The sequence below is a fragment of the Patagioenas fasciata genome, chromosome 2 (genome assembly GCF_037038585.1).
Source record: "Patagioenas fasciata isolate bPatFas1 chromosome 2, bPatFas1.hap1, whole genome shotgun sequence".
NCBI classification, from domain to species: domain Eukaryota; kingdom Metazoa; phylum Chordata; class Aves; order Columbiformes; family Columbidae; genus Patagioenas; species Patagioenas fasciata.
The window spans coordinates 138,299,923-138,316,667 of NC_092521.1; the positions used below are offsets into that span (position 1 = coordinate 138,299,923).

Sequence of the window (16,745 nt, forward strand, 5' to 3'; positions counted from 1 at the left end):
CACTTACTGTGCACTCGTTTTCAATGTTTTACATTGAAACCCAACATCAGGCTGTACAAAACCCGAATGAGGTACAAAGAGACTGAGGAAGCTACTGTACGTAACCATATCTGGCTATCTCTCTAAAATACTATCAAGAAAAAAGTTGAATTAATATACTTACAATCTTTTGGTCCCACATGTTTCTCACTGCAAAGCATAACCATGAAATAATATTCTAATAAATGATAGTTATATAGCGCACTGCAGAGAAGTGAGCCAAGTCTTTAAGACACATGTTTTAGTACCCTTTCTACTTTAGACACCACAGGACAGTGAGGGATTGAATAGTTAAGTCCAAAAGAACCATGGAGGAGTAAGACTGTTCTGTTACAGGGTCACGGATTATGGCTGTGGACCAAGAAGATATAACTGAGATTTCAACATAAAGCAAATGCAGATACTTCATATAAAGAGTCCTGTGTATTCTCCTTCCTTCTTCCTGTCATCTCTGCTCCCTGCCTACAGACTGTCAACACTTAAAAGTACAAAATTATTTTTGAGTATTTATATGCATATTGATAACTACATGATTTAAAGTTTAAAATGACTCACCTAATCACTAAGCCATTTTTATTCCGGGGACATGAACAATGCAAATAATAGAGAAATACAGCTCTTGATTCATTGTTTCATGTCACAAATGTTTTATCATTTGCATAGCCATGGCACCTATAAACTGAAGCATAAGGACAACCAGATTAATGATGGTGTTTTATTCCAAACATAGTGAGTTCAAGTCTATTGGAGGAAAAATATTCTTTTCAATATGCTATGTTTTTTTTAAAAAAATGCCCATTGCCTAAATATTCAAGAAACTTGAGTTACATTATATTTTTCTTAATTTTTAAGTAAATCTACATTCTCCACAATCATTTAGGATGCTTTTTTATGATACTGTGCGTATGGTGTTTGATATGGTGATGACAATATTAGAGACACATTCAGTGGCTGTTTAAAACTTCACCCAGACATCAACTGAAAACAACACATTTCACACATTTCACACTATTGCAAAAGGAGTTACAGAATCAGTGGGCTTCTGAACAGGCCACTGACTGGACTAAAATACCTCTATAAAATTGCCTTCAAGGCAAGAATCTCTGGCACTTTTTTAAGGCTTTGTATGTTGTTTCTAAGGTTTTATTACAGAGGTAGAAATTGATGCAGTTTTCTTTGTTTCTTAGTGTTTACTCTGTTTCCATTTTGTTGCATACTTGTGTCATGATTCAACCCCTAGAAATAGCTATATTCTTCTGGGCTTCTAATGCTTTAGCATCTTGGCTCTCACAGCAAACGAACTTATTTAACACCAAGTTGCCCTGCCTACAAAAAACATTTCTGAGGCTTTTGTGAGCTAGAGTAGCATTAGTCTGAATGATAGACTCTCCTCAGCCTGTTTAGCATTATACCTCATTCAATAGACAGTTTAATGGATGATCCACAGCAGTACATTACATTTGAGCTCTGGGAATTACTCTGCACAGCCCAGGATTGGGGACTGGATTTGGTGGCTGAAATCCAAAAGCTTTTTCCTTTTTTTAAGTACCAAACATTGCCTCTTGCCAAGTGGGATCATTTTCCCATCTGTTGAAGGGTTTTCTGCCCTTAGTAACAATTTTCAGTTTCTCTGGCTCCTTTAGGCTCACACTAGTATAAAATAGAAGTAACATAAGTTAGCAGTAATGGCAGTAAGCAACTGAAGTCAAAAGCATCAAGGAATCAGACCTCTAAGTGCGAAGGACCAGAAGAAGACCTGTCTCCATCTGGAGTGGCTTAATATAATCTCTGTTGTCTCCATCTCATTTTAATAAGTGATGCCTCATTTGAAAATGATCAGGGGATCTTTTGCTGTGATGCTTTCTTGACTAACGTGCCAGCTGCCTTTGAAAAGTTGCAAGAGGAGTATGCTCTGAGGGGAGCCTTTGAGAGCAGTGCTTTTTTTCAGATCCCTAAGGACTCTTGAGTGTAAATCCCTGGTTTTCAGTGTGGATTGTGCCAGGGACATGGCGTGATATGTCCATTAATACTGCCAAAGGCGCTGCTGCAGCTTGATAAGCCCTCGCAGAGCGACGACATGAGTGAAAGAACTGTCTGGAGATGAGATGGGCTGGAGACAGCTGAGCTTGGCCAAGCACAGCTGGTTGCCCCAGAGAGGGATGGAGTTGGGACACCATGCCCACCATGCTGGGATTTGTTGAGTTGCTGAAGTGAGTACTGAACTTGCCACAGCTCAGTCATGAGGAGATTACTTCGCCTTGAGCGCATACAGTTTAAATCTCCACAGTGGCAGAATATGCACAGAAAAGGGCTAATGTGTATAAACACGGATATACTGAAATGTAATAGATGTATATTACTACGTGAAATGTACAGGCTCCAAAGAAATTACTCCAATAGTTATTCCCCAATAACTGGAAAATGTATTAAAAAAAAATCATTTTGTGTGGATATTTTTGTCACAACACATTTCAGAACAGCTGTCGTAACACTGGGAATTTACTTCCAAAAATACATTCAAAAAAATTCCCTTCATCTGGCAGCAAATTACTTAAAAGCAGAGACTACAGTGCACAGAGGCATATTCCAAAAGCACATGATACAAAAAACTTCTGGTTATTAGTGGGTTAATCAGCCCTGTTCTGGAAAGTACCAAAAATTGCATGTAACTGTTTCAAAAATCACGGGGATATTTTGAACATTTCCACTGGGTCAAAGCAAAAATAACTATACATCCTTTTTAGGTGATTATATTCAGGAGACTGGTCTTGCTAGAATGACTTAACACATCCATTATTGCAATTATAATTTAGTGATAATTACTGTGTCGAATTCCAGTGTTCTATTACCACAAGTGAGAGCCCACAGAGAAAGCCAGTGTCCGGCATCTCTAGGGCCTTGGAATGAGTGCCTGCGATTTTATAATTTCCAGACTTGTTACATTTAGTTTGAGAGAGGCTATACCTGCATTGTGTAGGTTAAAGAGCCCTCTCTTTGCTGATTAAAATGAAGCACTGTCATTGACATATCAGATCTGATACATCCAATTAACATGGAAACTATGTTTGACCTAGACTGGTAAGATAGATGACTTCCTTACACAAGTTATAAACACTTATAGGCATTATGCCAAAGCTTAAAAACAATTTATGTTTTATGAAAGTCTATTTAAGGTTCCCTTTCAAATAAAAATAAACAACAACAACAACAACAAAACCAACAGAAAACCAACAAACCCCTCAGACAATGCATGTCTTCAGAATCAGAATATTATCCCTCTGTAATCACTATGTGACCAAAGCCATTTTTGGAAACAGCATTTCTTCATAAAGCATGATGACTGAAGTGAAAGATAAGGTCTAAGTTTCTGTTGAGAAAATTACACAAGTATAAAAGGCAAACATGCTTTAATTTCCCAATACTACTTTATTTTCTGTTTTCTAGTTCTCAAATGTGGCCCCATAAAGGAAGGGAGACAAATAGGAGCCATGTAGAAAATGAAGGAAATAACAACTGATGGAGAAATGAAGTGGAGAAGAGCTGAGACTCTTATGGGTCAATGTGAGGGCCAAAGCTGCTTGAGGTTAGTGGAAAACTCTCAGTAAAATTCAAAGGGCTATCAGTTCAGGACAATGTCTTCTACAATGCTTCTGAGTATTGTACTTTGCTTTAGCTCAGTTTAGTGGAAGAAAATTTGAAAATTACCAGCAGACTGTATGCAACCCAATCCCAACCAAATGATGGGTGAAGTCTTCAACATTGCTCTCTGGTTGGCAAGAAGAAGCCTTTAAAATAGTTTACCAAATCTGATGATGGTTTAAACAGCCAAGAGAAATCTCTGAACAGTATCAATGGGTCAAGAAACTCAGCTAAGAGATACTTCTTGCCCTGCTGCACTCAACTGCTGACATACTGCTTTGAGGCTGTAGCCATCAGTGCTACAGGGACCATGACCAGTGCAGTAGTTCAGACAGACCTATAGCCTGGTTTAGAACTGAGAAGATGCTAACATGAGGTAAAAATCTCCTTCCTTCTTTCCATGTTTTGGTCTCTGAATGTCAATATAAAGTCAGGAGAAGCCTTGCATTTGTCCATTAAGATGACACAAGACATGGATATTGTAGGGATATGGTAGCTCTTTAAGATACCTTTCTGGCTCTGGCATTAACTGGCTTTTGAATCAAGAAAAGAGACAAAATAAATGTCTGTAATAGTCTTCACGAGAAAAGAAATCAGCCAAAGGCTCAATTTTTCACTTTTTGTTTTCCCATGAGGAACTGGCCTACTCCCATTCTAGCCCCATCCCTTCCCTGAGACCAAGAGGGAATGAACAACTGCACGAGGAAGAGAAAGGACTCTTCCTATCACGGCAGGTGGGGTAGAGGAACACCATACCATAAATAAAGGAGAAGAGTTGAAAGGAAAATAAAATAAATACCGCTTTTAGTCATAGTTACCCAAAATCTGACTGAGTCTTTTAATCATGCCCTCACCTTCACCTCCATCTCACAGGAGGATCTGTTTTGCTATCTTCATAAACTTTGGCCACTCCAAGTGTAATGTTGATGTTCTTGCTGTGGCAAAAGTCAGCTTTGTCTCCACTGATAGAGAGATGTAAGACAGCTCTGCAATAGACCTTGATTTCCAGAAGATTTTGAGCTACAACACTTCAAGGGCCTTTGGGTTATCCAAAAATATCTAATTTTTTTTTTTTTTTTCCCCAAATGTTGATGTTCCTTTGTTCAATGACAGATTTCTGGAGGCAAATGTTACAGAATAAACTAATGAGCCATTTCTTGCAACACTTTCAGTTTGGATTCAAACCGGAAAGCACAGATCCAAGTTCTACTGCCTGGGGGATTTTTTTCAATGTGAGGTTTGGATCCAACCCACTATAAAGAGCCACTATACATGCAAAATTTTGAGATTGCTGTAGGTTTGGACTCTATCCACTGTCAAAGTTCAGAAGGTTTTGTCTGGGTATTTTGACATGGGCCTGTCTCCATTTTAGTTTTGGAAACAGAAAAAAACCCAAATACACATACGAAGAAAATCCCCTTGTAAGTATTCAACTAACCTATCACGTGCAGAAACAATTTGAGGACTCTCAGCCCTCCAGGTAGTTATTCATGCACTGACACCCATTGTTTTCACTGGGCTCCATGTGTGAATAATTATGCACCTGGGAAGGTACATAATTTGCAGGATCAGGCTGTTGCAAAATAGTATGCTGATGAAAACTTAAAAGGTAGCTGTAACACTTGATTGAATTGGTGTAGACTGTTAGTAAAGAGGCTGTCTGGATTCAAGCTATTGTCACTCTTATTTTCAGAAGCATTTTTTAAACAGTTACATTTCTCCGTCCTTGGTTTCCAGGGCATCTCTTGCTCCCCCTTCTAGGAGGAGACAGTTTGCAAATGCATGTTAACAAATTCAAATGCTACAAATGAATTTTACAGCCCTCAGTGCTGGTTATTCTCACCTCATGAATCCAGAAGTGTCTATGAATTTGAAGGATTGTTTTTGGGGGGATGATCTCATCTCCCAGCTTTACATATTCTCTAGTTTCGTTTTCCTCTGCAGCTCATTCCATGCACTCAGAGCCAGCAAGCCAGACTTTCCAGAAAAGGACAAACTACTATTGCTTTTCTTCCTCTTCCTTTCTTTATGTTTGCTGCTCATGTTCATCATCTTGCTATGGGGGAATAGTTTTTTGCCCAGGGACAGTAGGTATTTCTTATGTTTTTGATATTTTATGTACTTTTTATATTCTCAAAAGCAGAATTTTACAGTTCCACAGATCAAATAAATCCCAGGCTTTCAAAACTGATAAAATGGAAGCTACAGCTTCACAAGCACAGCTGCAAATGAGACTTTAATTGCCAGCTTAGGAAAAGGGCTGAAAACGTCTAGTCAGTGAAAATGCAGTAAATTTGAGAGGTCAGAGCAACAGTGAAAATGCCTGTCTTCCACAGCGTATAGCATACAAGGCTAAGAAACATACCCATGAAGCATATTGTATGTGACATGTGACCAAACATATTTCCATTTTTATTGTAGAGATGATGAAAAGTGAACCAGTACTTCTTCCTTTTGTTATTAAATCATTTGCAGGTGAGTGTTTTACCATCTAGAATTTATTCCGTATATATTTTTTGTTTTCCATAAGGGAAAGAAGACTTATTTTATTTTATTTTATTTTATTTTATTTTATTTTATTTTATTTTATTTTATTTTTATTTTATTTTATTTTATTTTATTTTATTTTATTTTATTTTATTTTATTTTATTTATTTATTTATTTATTTTTAATGGGTTGTGCTCTTTCAAACATTTGCAAGTATCAGGAACTGGTTCTGGAAGTTCAAAACAATCGATGGATCTATTATAAAATACTTCAATGTGAGTTGCAAAAAGATTCCTCAAAACTTCCCTATAGCCCAAATTTTGTGTTCTTATTTCAAAGCATGAATGTCAAAGAGATTCTCAACAAGAGTTCATCAGGCCTTATTTCACAGGAACAAAACAACATTTTTCCTCCCAAGAGCTTTTCTTGGAAAGAAACATAGCATTTTGTCAGTTTGAAAAAAACTCAAAAAATGGGTCATAGGAAAACAGAAATAATGGAAAATTACAGCCCCAAATGGTTAAAGATTTACAAGCTTATAAGCAGCTGGCGAGAGGGTCAGATACTGGGATATGTTATTGCAGTTTCAATAATAGGTGGTATTATTAGCTCAGCCTGTAACTGGTGTTCTTATGGGATATCAAATATGGGATGTTACGGAAATATTTCATTATATAATAAATGGGCTTCTCTGAACCAAATCTCTCAACCTTTTCCAGCTGACTCATCATTTGTTTCTGAAACATTGTGTCTTTGACGTTGCTACAGATCAACCAGTTCCAGCTTTTAGGGTATTTGTGATATGAATGTATTCCCAAGGGGCATTTGCTTTATTTTAATTTTCACTATACCCCAGTTATGCATTCATTCAGGGTGTCTGTTTTGTGCACTTAAGGGCAGTGCAGTTCAGGAGGGTTTTGAAAAGAAGTGTCTCAAAAGTCAAGATAAATAATTACATTAAGGAAACATTAGCTGGAATTTTTCCTGTGGCTTGTTACCTACATTTAATAATGGTCCAAAAATAAAAAGTGAAAAAAAACCCAAACAACCAACACCAACAAAACAACCCACTGCTGTAACAATAGTTTGTTTGAGTTATAGCACAGCAAAGATGCAAAAACTATTTTAATGCTGATTTTACAAACAATAGAGAATATAATAACATTCTGTATTCTATTGTGTTATGAAAAGCCTGTGTAACATTTTTCTCACTCATATTAGAATTCTTTGGAAAGGGATGCAAGAAATAGAAATCACAAGGTCCGTAGCACTTCTGAGTGTCCTACTGTAATAAAAACTGTCAACGTGTAACTGGAACAATCTTAGAGTCCAGTGAGCAGGTATGCACTTTTAATGATTGTCCGCCAGAGAAGGCAGAATAAATGATGTAACATTTTGACTGTGTTGAATCAGTGAAGAAAGTAACACTTCATTTTACCATCAGTCTGTGGGATTCATTGTCATAGAATACCAAAACTTTACACATGCTAAAAATGTGAGTAGTTAATTCAGGAGAGAAGAGTCCAGCAAAGAATATGAAACATGAAGGTAGAAACTCCAACTCAACAACTGTTTAAAGACGTAATGTAAGAAGGATATTGTGTGACAAATATCCCAACATGCTTCTCCTGTTCTTATACAGGAACAGGAGAGGTTCTTCTCAGTGCTACTGGTGCGAGATGGTTTATACCAGTGCCAAAGAAACTCAATAGCACAAGACTGTGGCAGTGCAAAGAGAAGAGAGAGGGAAATCATTGCATCTTGGCACTCTTAGGTTGGTAGCTCAATACTAAGGTCCTTGATGTGTTTGCTGCTTTTTCTTTCATCCTGTTTTCCTAGATAAGATATACCAAGGTCTCTTGGCATTCTAGGCAGTTATTCTTTTTATGGCGCCAGTCCAGACAGTCTAGTGATGGAAAATATTTCATTTACCTTCTTTCAGTTTGTACCTGTACTGTCTTATTATAGTTCCTGGACCTACCTCTGTTGGCATTTTATTGCTTGCTAGGCTTCTGTGGCAGGGGATATACACAGACCACATCAAAGAAGAACAAAATGTTACTTACAAGTGGGAACTACTACTCTAGCAGTAGTAACTACTTCCCTAACATCTGTTGTTCTTCAAAGCATGCTCTGCATTTTTTACACTACCTATGTATGAGCAGAGGTTAATTTCTCCTGAAAATTCCTGCATCTCAGCAAAGGCAGAAAGATGTAAGCTAAACCTACAAAAAGAAAATGAGAGGTGATTCATAGATGGGTCTGCATGGGCATCTTCCAGAGAATGAAATGTGCTGTGCAGGTCGTCACCAGGGCTCTTTGCTTCATTCCTTCTCATTCCTTCCTTGTGCTGTTTGCCTGGCTCCCATGCTCATGTGGGCCCAATGCACACACTCAAATAAAAATCATGGTAACAGCACTGATGAACAACTGATATTTTCTTTTGCTATCTGATGGCAGTTTAGCCATTATTGTATGCTATCTTCTTTAACAAAGAGCTCATGTTGCATGTTGCCATTGTTGGCCACATCTTTTGCAAAAATAACTGATTCTGTATTTCTGAGAGAAGTTATTTTCAGTAATAATTATTCCATTTGTGTGTAGCTGGAGAACAGGAATTGACATGATTTGTTTATTTGGAAACAAGGAATGCTTGACAAGCAAAGATTTGAGGATATTATTTAAAATTTCAAATCTGTTTTTGTGTCAGTCTTTTCCACATCTTACTGGCTATTATGATCTTGGTGTTTAAATGTGTTTTATATAGCCTTCTCCCACTCCCAAGGAGTTCTGTTGCGTTTTTGTGACTGAGTGTTGCCATTCATTGCTTGAAGTAGGTAACAAGAACTGTGCATTCCTTCAAAAAGAGGAACATCCCCAAAGACTTACTTCAAGTTCTGTTTTGAATTTAAAGTCAAAGTTAAAAATCTGATTATTGCATCTCCTTTATAAAAGTGCTTTTAAGTCTGTTTGCATGTGGAAAATGTTTTCAGTTAGAAAAACATAGTTAATATATTTATTCCTACAAACTGAATATATGCCACGTGGTACAAGAAACCTTTACATGTACGAAAGCCAGCCATATGAATTTTATTGCTTCTGCTGTTCTTTATGTGAGTCATTGCTGCTGATGTGGCTAAATACAATTTGGCCCATCACTCCACAAGGACTGATGAATGTATATCCCTGCCTACAGCCTCATAGAGGACCCTTTCTTTAACTACTGATGTTCACTTAAGGACAGTGATTTACTTATATTTGTTTATTTGCTCCAGGTCCTCTTAATTTCAGTTTGTTAAATAGTCTGTTACTATATATGATATGGGATAAATTCTTACCACATTTTAGAATCTGTAAACTTGGTTTAATTCCTCAGAGTTGCTTCAAATGTATAGCAGTAAAAGGAAGAAGAGAATTCTTCCTTGATGCTCGTCTATTCTGCACAAGCTCCCTTATCTTGCAGAACAAAAATCTCAAATGAACATTCAGGTAACTGATTGCTACTGATTCCTGTTAAGAAAGACTGATTACTAGTATTGTTGTTATTATTATTGTTGATATTATTCCTTTGTGTTTGTGTAAAAAGAGTTAACCTGAGGAGGCCCTGGTCAGGTGCCCTTTTGGGCCACTGACTTCAGAAAAACTGGTAAGTGGATTACGACAGAGTAAGCAAGGGGAGTGTTAGGATGGGGGAAGTCAGGGTCAGGTCTGTTTTGATGAGTTAATCTTGGTTCCTTCAGTCCTCTTCAATGTGGGTGGTAACTAGTTCTCCAAAGTGTTTACAGTTGCAGTTGTCTTTAGACAGGTGGACTTACTTTTGAGTCCTGCCAATTTTGTGTTTGTTTTCCTTGAATTCCAGCATAGTCCACATTTTCCTGTTGTTGCTTCATGTAGATGGATGCTTAGCAGAAACTTCCCTTTTCCATGTCTTTTTTTTTTTTCTAGATTTTCTACATTTAGGTAGTGTTGTATTTGATGTATGGATTTTTTTTTTAGGAAAAAAAAAAAAGGATTGAATTCAAGTTTGTCCTATAGTTCTTGATGCAGTGTAGCTGGGTATGGAGGCCATGCCTGTGCACTCCTCCAGTGCACTTTTTTTAGGGAAAAAAAAAAAAAAGGCAAAAACCACCCAACCAAAAAACCCAGAGATTTTGGCCTATTTGTACAGAGTAATACTCACGTGGGGAACCAAATCTCTCAAACAGGATGATTGGTCACTGTCTAGATTGTGACTGTAGTCTGCATTGCAAGGTCTCTTGCAATGACGTCTTTAGCTGGATCAGGTGAGACCTCCCAAACTGTAAGGGCTGTGATTCCACGTGACTACTCCAGTATGTCCATAATCCATTGGTGTTGGCTATCATAAAATACTTGCAAAACATCTCCTAATTACTTTAACTACCTACAAAAGATCGTCCTACGTAACCATTTCTGCAGCTGCACTTTCTACTATTTACAAGTATCTTGTTAATATACAGTTCGGTCACTTCTGCTGAAAGAATTGCCTGAGGGAGCCTCCTCAGTGTCCAGGTTCTCCAGTTAGGGTGTTAATGTGTTATTGAAGTGTACCAGTAGTGCCTGTCTCTTCCTCTAGGCACAGTGGGACCTGCCTGAGGGTCTCTCAGGACTCTCGAAAATTTGCTCCTGGAGTGTCCCTGGAAGTATTTTGTAGTGAAGGTGGCCAGAAAGTTCAGTCAACCACTGTCTCTCCGGCCTGTCCATAGTCCCCCATCAGCCCATTGTTCTCACGTCTGCTGGGAAGGCCCTGGGCCACCCAGGCAACTACCAACTAAGTGCACTGGAGGAGTGCACAGACATGGCCTCCATACCCAGCTACACTGCATCAAGAACTATAGGACAAACTTGAATACAATCCTTCTGTCACATCTATAACTTAAATTTCAAAGCCCTTGCCACATTAGAAGAAAAGTATTTGTTAAAAGATCACTGGTAGCTTCTTAGGGCTGCATTATGGCTTCTCTGAAAGGGCTTGTGTAGACAAAAGAAATGCTGAGCAGTTCTGCAATGGACTGTTTTGATACAGACTGGAATTTTAGCTGTCTTTTAGCTGTCTTTGTATTAAAATTTGGAGATGGCTCCTACACATTCTTCTCACTGCCCAGAACTTAGGCAAAGAAGAGAAAGGCAGTAAAGCTTTAGAGCAGAATAAAGACAATAAGAAAAGGCAGAGGTTCGAAAATAACCAAAACACCATTTGAGAGAAAATGAAAACAGTTGCTACATTACTTGAAGGCATTTCAGCTTCTCAACTGGTTGCACGCGTAGACAGCTTTGACACAAATATTTGCATGCTTAGATTTATAACAAAATGTTACCCGCAAGGGTGACATCCATTATTGTAGACTTGGGCACTGAGGTAACCAATCCAAAGCAGCAGAAATACAAGGCATGCTGGCCCATGAGGAGCACATGTGTACAGCTGTGCTTACCCACTTTCCCATATATACACAAACACACTCAAATATAATTCAAGTGTATATGCCCTGGGATATTTCCCAAGGTCCTCACACCTTAGGTGATATGTATACACATATTTATGTATGAATATATATAGGTACTTATGCGTTGACTGTACATGTATATTTGCATGTTCTCTGTCTGGTACCAGTATACTTCTCAAAATGCATGGACCCGTAACCTCTTTTACTGTGCGGCAGGGACAGCAGGGGCCACCAGTATTAATCTATAGCTAACTGCACGTGGTGTTCCCCTCTTTCACCAAGCAGTACCCAAGTACACTTTTCGTTCTTTATATATTAAAAAAACCTCCTGCTTTGTGCTGGGGGTGGGGTTAGCCAGAAGGCATCAGCTGAAAAATTTGGAATAGAATGTATAATTTCATGAAATTTTAAATAATTTAAACTCCCAAAATGTGCAGGATAGAAAGCGACTTTACATGTGCATGTGATATATGGCTTCCAACATACAAGTGACTATGTGTCTGCAGGATGAGAACCACTTGAAAAAGGTGGTGCTGGGCTGGAGCTGGGCCAGGCAACCAGTGGCCCTGCTGCGACAAAGGGGAGTGTTTGTGTCTGGGGGCTCGGCACAACCCTGCAACCAGGGCTGTGCCAGATGCAAAGCACAGCTCCGGCTCAGCTTCCCCAGCTGCACAGCTTTCTAAATTTGGGCTTTTGTTTCAAGGCCACCTCCTGTAATGATAGAAAGCTTATCTGCTGATGTTTAAACATGTTTTTCTATGTCACAAAAAAGGATTGCTAATTCTGTAGATTGTTTCTGTTTCTCTTTTTATTCTGGACTTTTGGCTGCTTTTTTGTTGTTGTTGTTTTGGTGTGTGTGTGTGTGTGTGGTATATGTGTCTCTTCCTTTTCCTTCATGCTTTTTCAATTTCTGCTTTTCCTTTGCCTTGCTGCTGTAAGGGTTGACATGAGTGAGACTCCTAATACTTAAATCCTAAATTTGAGGTCACTTAGTAAAATATTTACTGAGCCTCAGAATCTGGTCTGTTTAAAAATTCCTCTATCATGACAAGATCTTAAAGAACAGATGTCACTATGCTGTTTAGTAAAACTTGTTCTTGCAAAATTTAAAATCAACCTAAACGCTAGTCATCTACAACCAAGTTTAACTAGTAATTTTTTCCATGAAAAGTTACCTTGAAGGAAAGTTAGGTTGGCTTCATGTCACCTAGCTTAAATAATTGTAGATGTTTATCCCGAGCTTGTCACCATAGCCTCCTCTTATGGTTAACAGAGTGAAATAGGCACTTTCTTCCTGAGATTTAATTGGCTGATTTTAGACTAAGAGAAATTGCACCCTAGAAGACCTGGTCTATTGCATGACTTGCTGTGAGCTGACTCTTTCTTGCTCCTTAATGTTACAGCTGCACAGAACTGAAATTGAAGGACACCAGTAATTTGAAATCTAGTCCATAAAAATGAGTCACAAAATAGAATTTAAAGAGCTGGTTTGATCTGATTGCCATCATGTAGTTTGATTGTTTAACACTTGCTGACAATAATTTCTGCATTGTCTCTTTGAGTTCCAACACCAGCTACCTAAAGATATCATTTATCTTTCTCTTACCTATTTCTTGCAGTAAAGAAACATATTTGGGTCTGTTAGACTTACTGCAAAAATCCCTATCAAGCACCAGTTTCCTGTCATCGAGATTCACTTTAAAATACTGATCGAATAATTATTTACTGTGATTTATCCTATATTTGTAGGCCTTTCTCTAGCTAACTTTTCACTCATCTTAATAGAACAAGCTCCTGAAATCTCTCACTAAAAATGTATGTTACACAGAAAGGTGTGATCACCAATAGAGGTTTCTAGCCAGTGGTTTGACTGATAACTGTAATTTTCTGTGTTTTGCTGGATATTCTTGTTGATCTTTTCCTAAAATTTTTCTTGAATGGAATCTTTGTATAAATAAAATCCATACCTTTTTGTCAAGTTTATGAATCAACCTCCTGAAGAAGGCACATTTCAAAAAATACCAGCTTTTCCCAAGAGTTTCACAAATGGTCATTGCTGTGGCCCCACATTTGGCCACATCAACTATGTGGTGCCAGCCCTTTGATCATTTTGGTCATGCTTTGGAGTTCTTCTGTGCTGTCTGATGGTGACACTCATGGTGAGCCACCAGCCCACTGTCACAGGCAGCTCAAGTGAAGACCATGGCTGCAGCTGAGGCTGCAGGCAAGGAGAGCATTTGGCTCACAGTCTCTCAGATGGGAATTTAATGTCCTTCAGCTCCACCTCTGTGTGAGATGTTAAAGATACCCTGATTATTAAAGCTGGTCGAAAAATTTCCAGTGGAACACTTCTCTGTTGGAAAACGCTGATTTTACAAAATTGAAACACTTCACAGGAACATGTTGATTCCATTGAAGGTTTCGATGGAAAGCAGACAGGCAGGCTCTCCGGGAAGCCAGAGCTCCTGGTCCTGTGCCAGCCTGGGCTCCCCTGGCTCTCGACTCCCCAGGTAGCTTCTTCTCCAGGTTCCCTACACTGCTACCAGGTCTCTACCTTGGAAGGGGGGCAGCCGGGGGGGTAGTAAAACATGAAATGGGGGGGGCACTGGCCCTCAGATAGACTCTTCTGCAGTAGCTTTCTTTGGAGGTTTTCTTTCCTGTACAAAAATATGAATTATTCAGGAAAAAAATTACAATCACTTCTTTCTACCAGAGAGAAATTCTCTTTTCTAGGCTGATCTACCAGTGAGGTGATACTGCTGGTCTTTGTTTCATCATGATGACAGTCTGCACAGTGAATAAATGCTTTTCAGTGTCTATCATAAGGAATAAACTGACAGCTGCATCACTATTTCAGTGTGAACATATCGAATACTTTCCACCTAAGATCATAACTGTAAATATGGGATGTATAAGCAAAGACAAAGCAAATTCACAATTTCATCTCTGTGCAGAGTTTTCCCAGCAGAAAAATACCAAACAAAATAGACATTTGTCAAAATACGTACATATTTATTCATTCGTTTGTTTGTTTCAAAATTGCTCAGGTGACAGTAGCTCACCTCATTTTTTCTCATCCAGTCTATGAAAACAGATTAAAAAAGAAGTGTCAAATTAGAAATGTCTTTTAAGCATTGTAGTACACACCATAAGAATTTCTAACCTCAGCTGAAAGAACTATCTGTATGTTTTGTTTAATATATGTGCTGGCTTGAACTTTATTGTTATGGTCATAACTTGAACTTAGAATTCTGTTTTGGGTCATGTATGACAGGTACCTGTGGAAATCAATTGTGTCTTCATTGTTCATGTAAGCCTTAGATTGAGTCTTCGTGTTGGTGCTATTGGCATGTGCAAACTAATTGCCCCATTAACTTTATGCGATCAGTAAAATTACTAACATGTAGCTAATTGTTTATAAAGCATTTTGGTTGATTTGGATTACAAAAAAAGGAGACCACATGAACCCAATGTTTGTTCTGCGTTTTACCACCTGTGGAGAAATGCACAAGCTATGAGTGTTTATGTGCACATGCTTACAAGTTTTGACTTGCACCGAGGTGTCACATTGCTGATCATTTCTGTGCTATTTCCTCAAATTTGGCAGGTGGCATTCTTACAGTACATCCAATCAGTGAATCAATAAATAATGAAGCCTGCATATTAAGAAAAGTTTAACAAATAAGTGCTCATAATGAAAGTCAGTGTTGTGTTTTGTTTTTTCTTTTTTTCCATAGTTTTCCTGGCACTCTTGCTTTTGATCTGGGAGCTGTTAGGAGCCATTGCACCACAGATGAAAGGAGTTAGAAAATTCCATATCATAATGCAGTTAGATCAGTAATTCATGGAGCAGGTAATTCACAATGACTTGCCAGTCCTTTGATTGCACACGGTTTATGACTATTAGCAGTTTCCCCTTTCAAATTTGTATGCTTCCATACTTCCTTTCTGACCTCTTTTTCATCATTTATAGTCCAATTTGGTAGTGAAAAAACATAACTGGTGTTCAAGTGCATGGCTGTCATTCAAACCCCAATGCGTTACTGAGCAGTTTGACATTTGTGACTATGAAAAAACAACATTAAGCAGGTGTACAGAACACTAACCAGGTCCCTCAAACAATGCTTTATGGGATTCACAACTTGCCTCTAGGCTATAAACCTGATTCAGTCTGAGTTTTCAAGGTAGATTCAGTCTTGATAGTTATACTTCAATACGTATCTTACATTAGAACATAATTGCAATATAGATGACACAAACACATTTCAAATGGAAGGTCATGGGGAAAGAAGTGTTACTTTAAGAGCATTGCAACAGCATGTGCTCTTTGAGGTTTAAAAATTATCTGTCCTCAGTTTGTAAAATCAAGGGCTGCATCCTCAGCTTCAGTAAATTGGGTTGCTTAGAGGGGTCCTGGCTCTAACATTTTCTTGGTAGAAGCATAAGGGAGTAAGGTTCAAATTAAAAGAAACCAAAAGAAATGCAGTTTAATCACTTTTAACGTAGCCATCTGCTGTACAGGTGTGCACATATCACATTTTATTTCAGTTATACTTACCAGGTTTCTGGGAACTGATGTTGCAGCTTTACAAAGGTAGGGAGATTTCTACAAGTTGGATGAATAACATCAGGTAAATCTGTTAAAAGAAGTTACTGCTTTGTCTCGAAAGGACTAATATAATGTTCAAGTTGCTGAAAAATGGCCCCTAAAAAAGAGCACTGCAAACATTAAAGTATTCAAGTAGGAATAAGAACTGTGAGTCTGAGAACTAAACAATTCTCTAAGGTGCTCAATTAAAATAATATTTTTATGTATATGAACATTAAAACTCTGCATAAAGTCAGTATGCCTCCCACCTTCCAGTAGGCAGTGGGTTAGGGACTTCCTTTGCTGGGGTGCATCCGGAGCACCACGCTTAATAGCCATTGATAGACATATCCTTCACGAATTAGTCTAATCCCCTTTTGAACCCTGTTGTACTTTTGGCTTCTGCAGCATCCTGTGGTAATGAGTTCCATGATTTAATTGTACATTGTAAAGAAAAGTGCTTCCTTTTGTTTGCCTGAAAATTGCTGCCTAAAGATGTTAGTGGGGGCATTTGCCTACTGTATTTGCT

The 16,745-nt window shown here is 38.3% G+C and overlaps 1 long non-coding RNA gene across 1 annotated transcript; it reads left to right on the forward strand.

The window, feature by feature from the left end:
- Positions 1-6,371: 6,371 nt before the first annotated feature.
- On the forward strand, positions 6,372-15,483 carry LOC139827437 (uncharacterized). Its single transcript, XR_011737975.1, has 2 exons — positions 6,372-6,441; positions 15,366-15,483. It is a non-coding gene; the product is annotated as an uncharacterized lncRNA (long non-coding RNA).
- Positions 15,484-16,745: the final 1,262 nt, after the last annotated feature.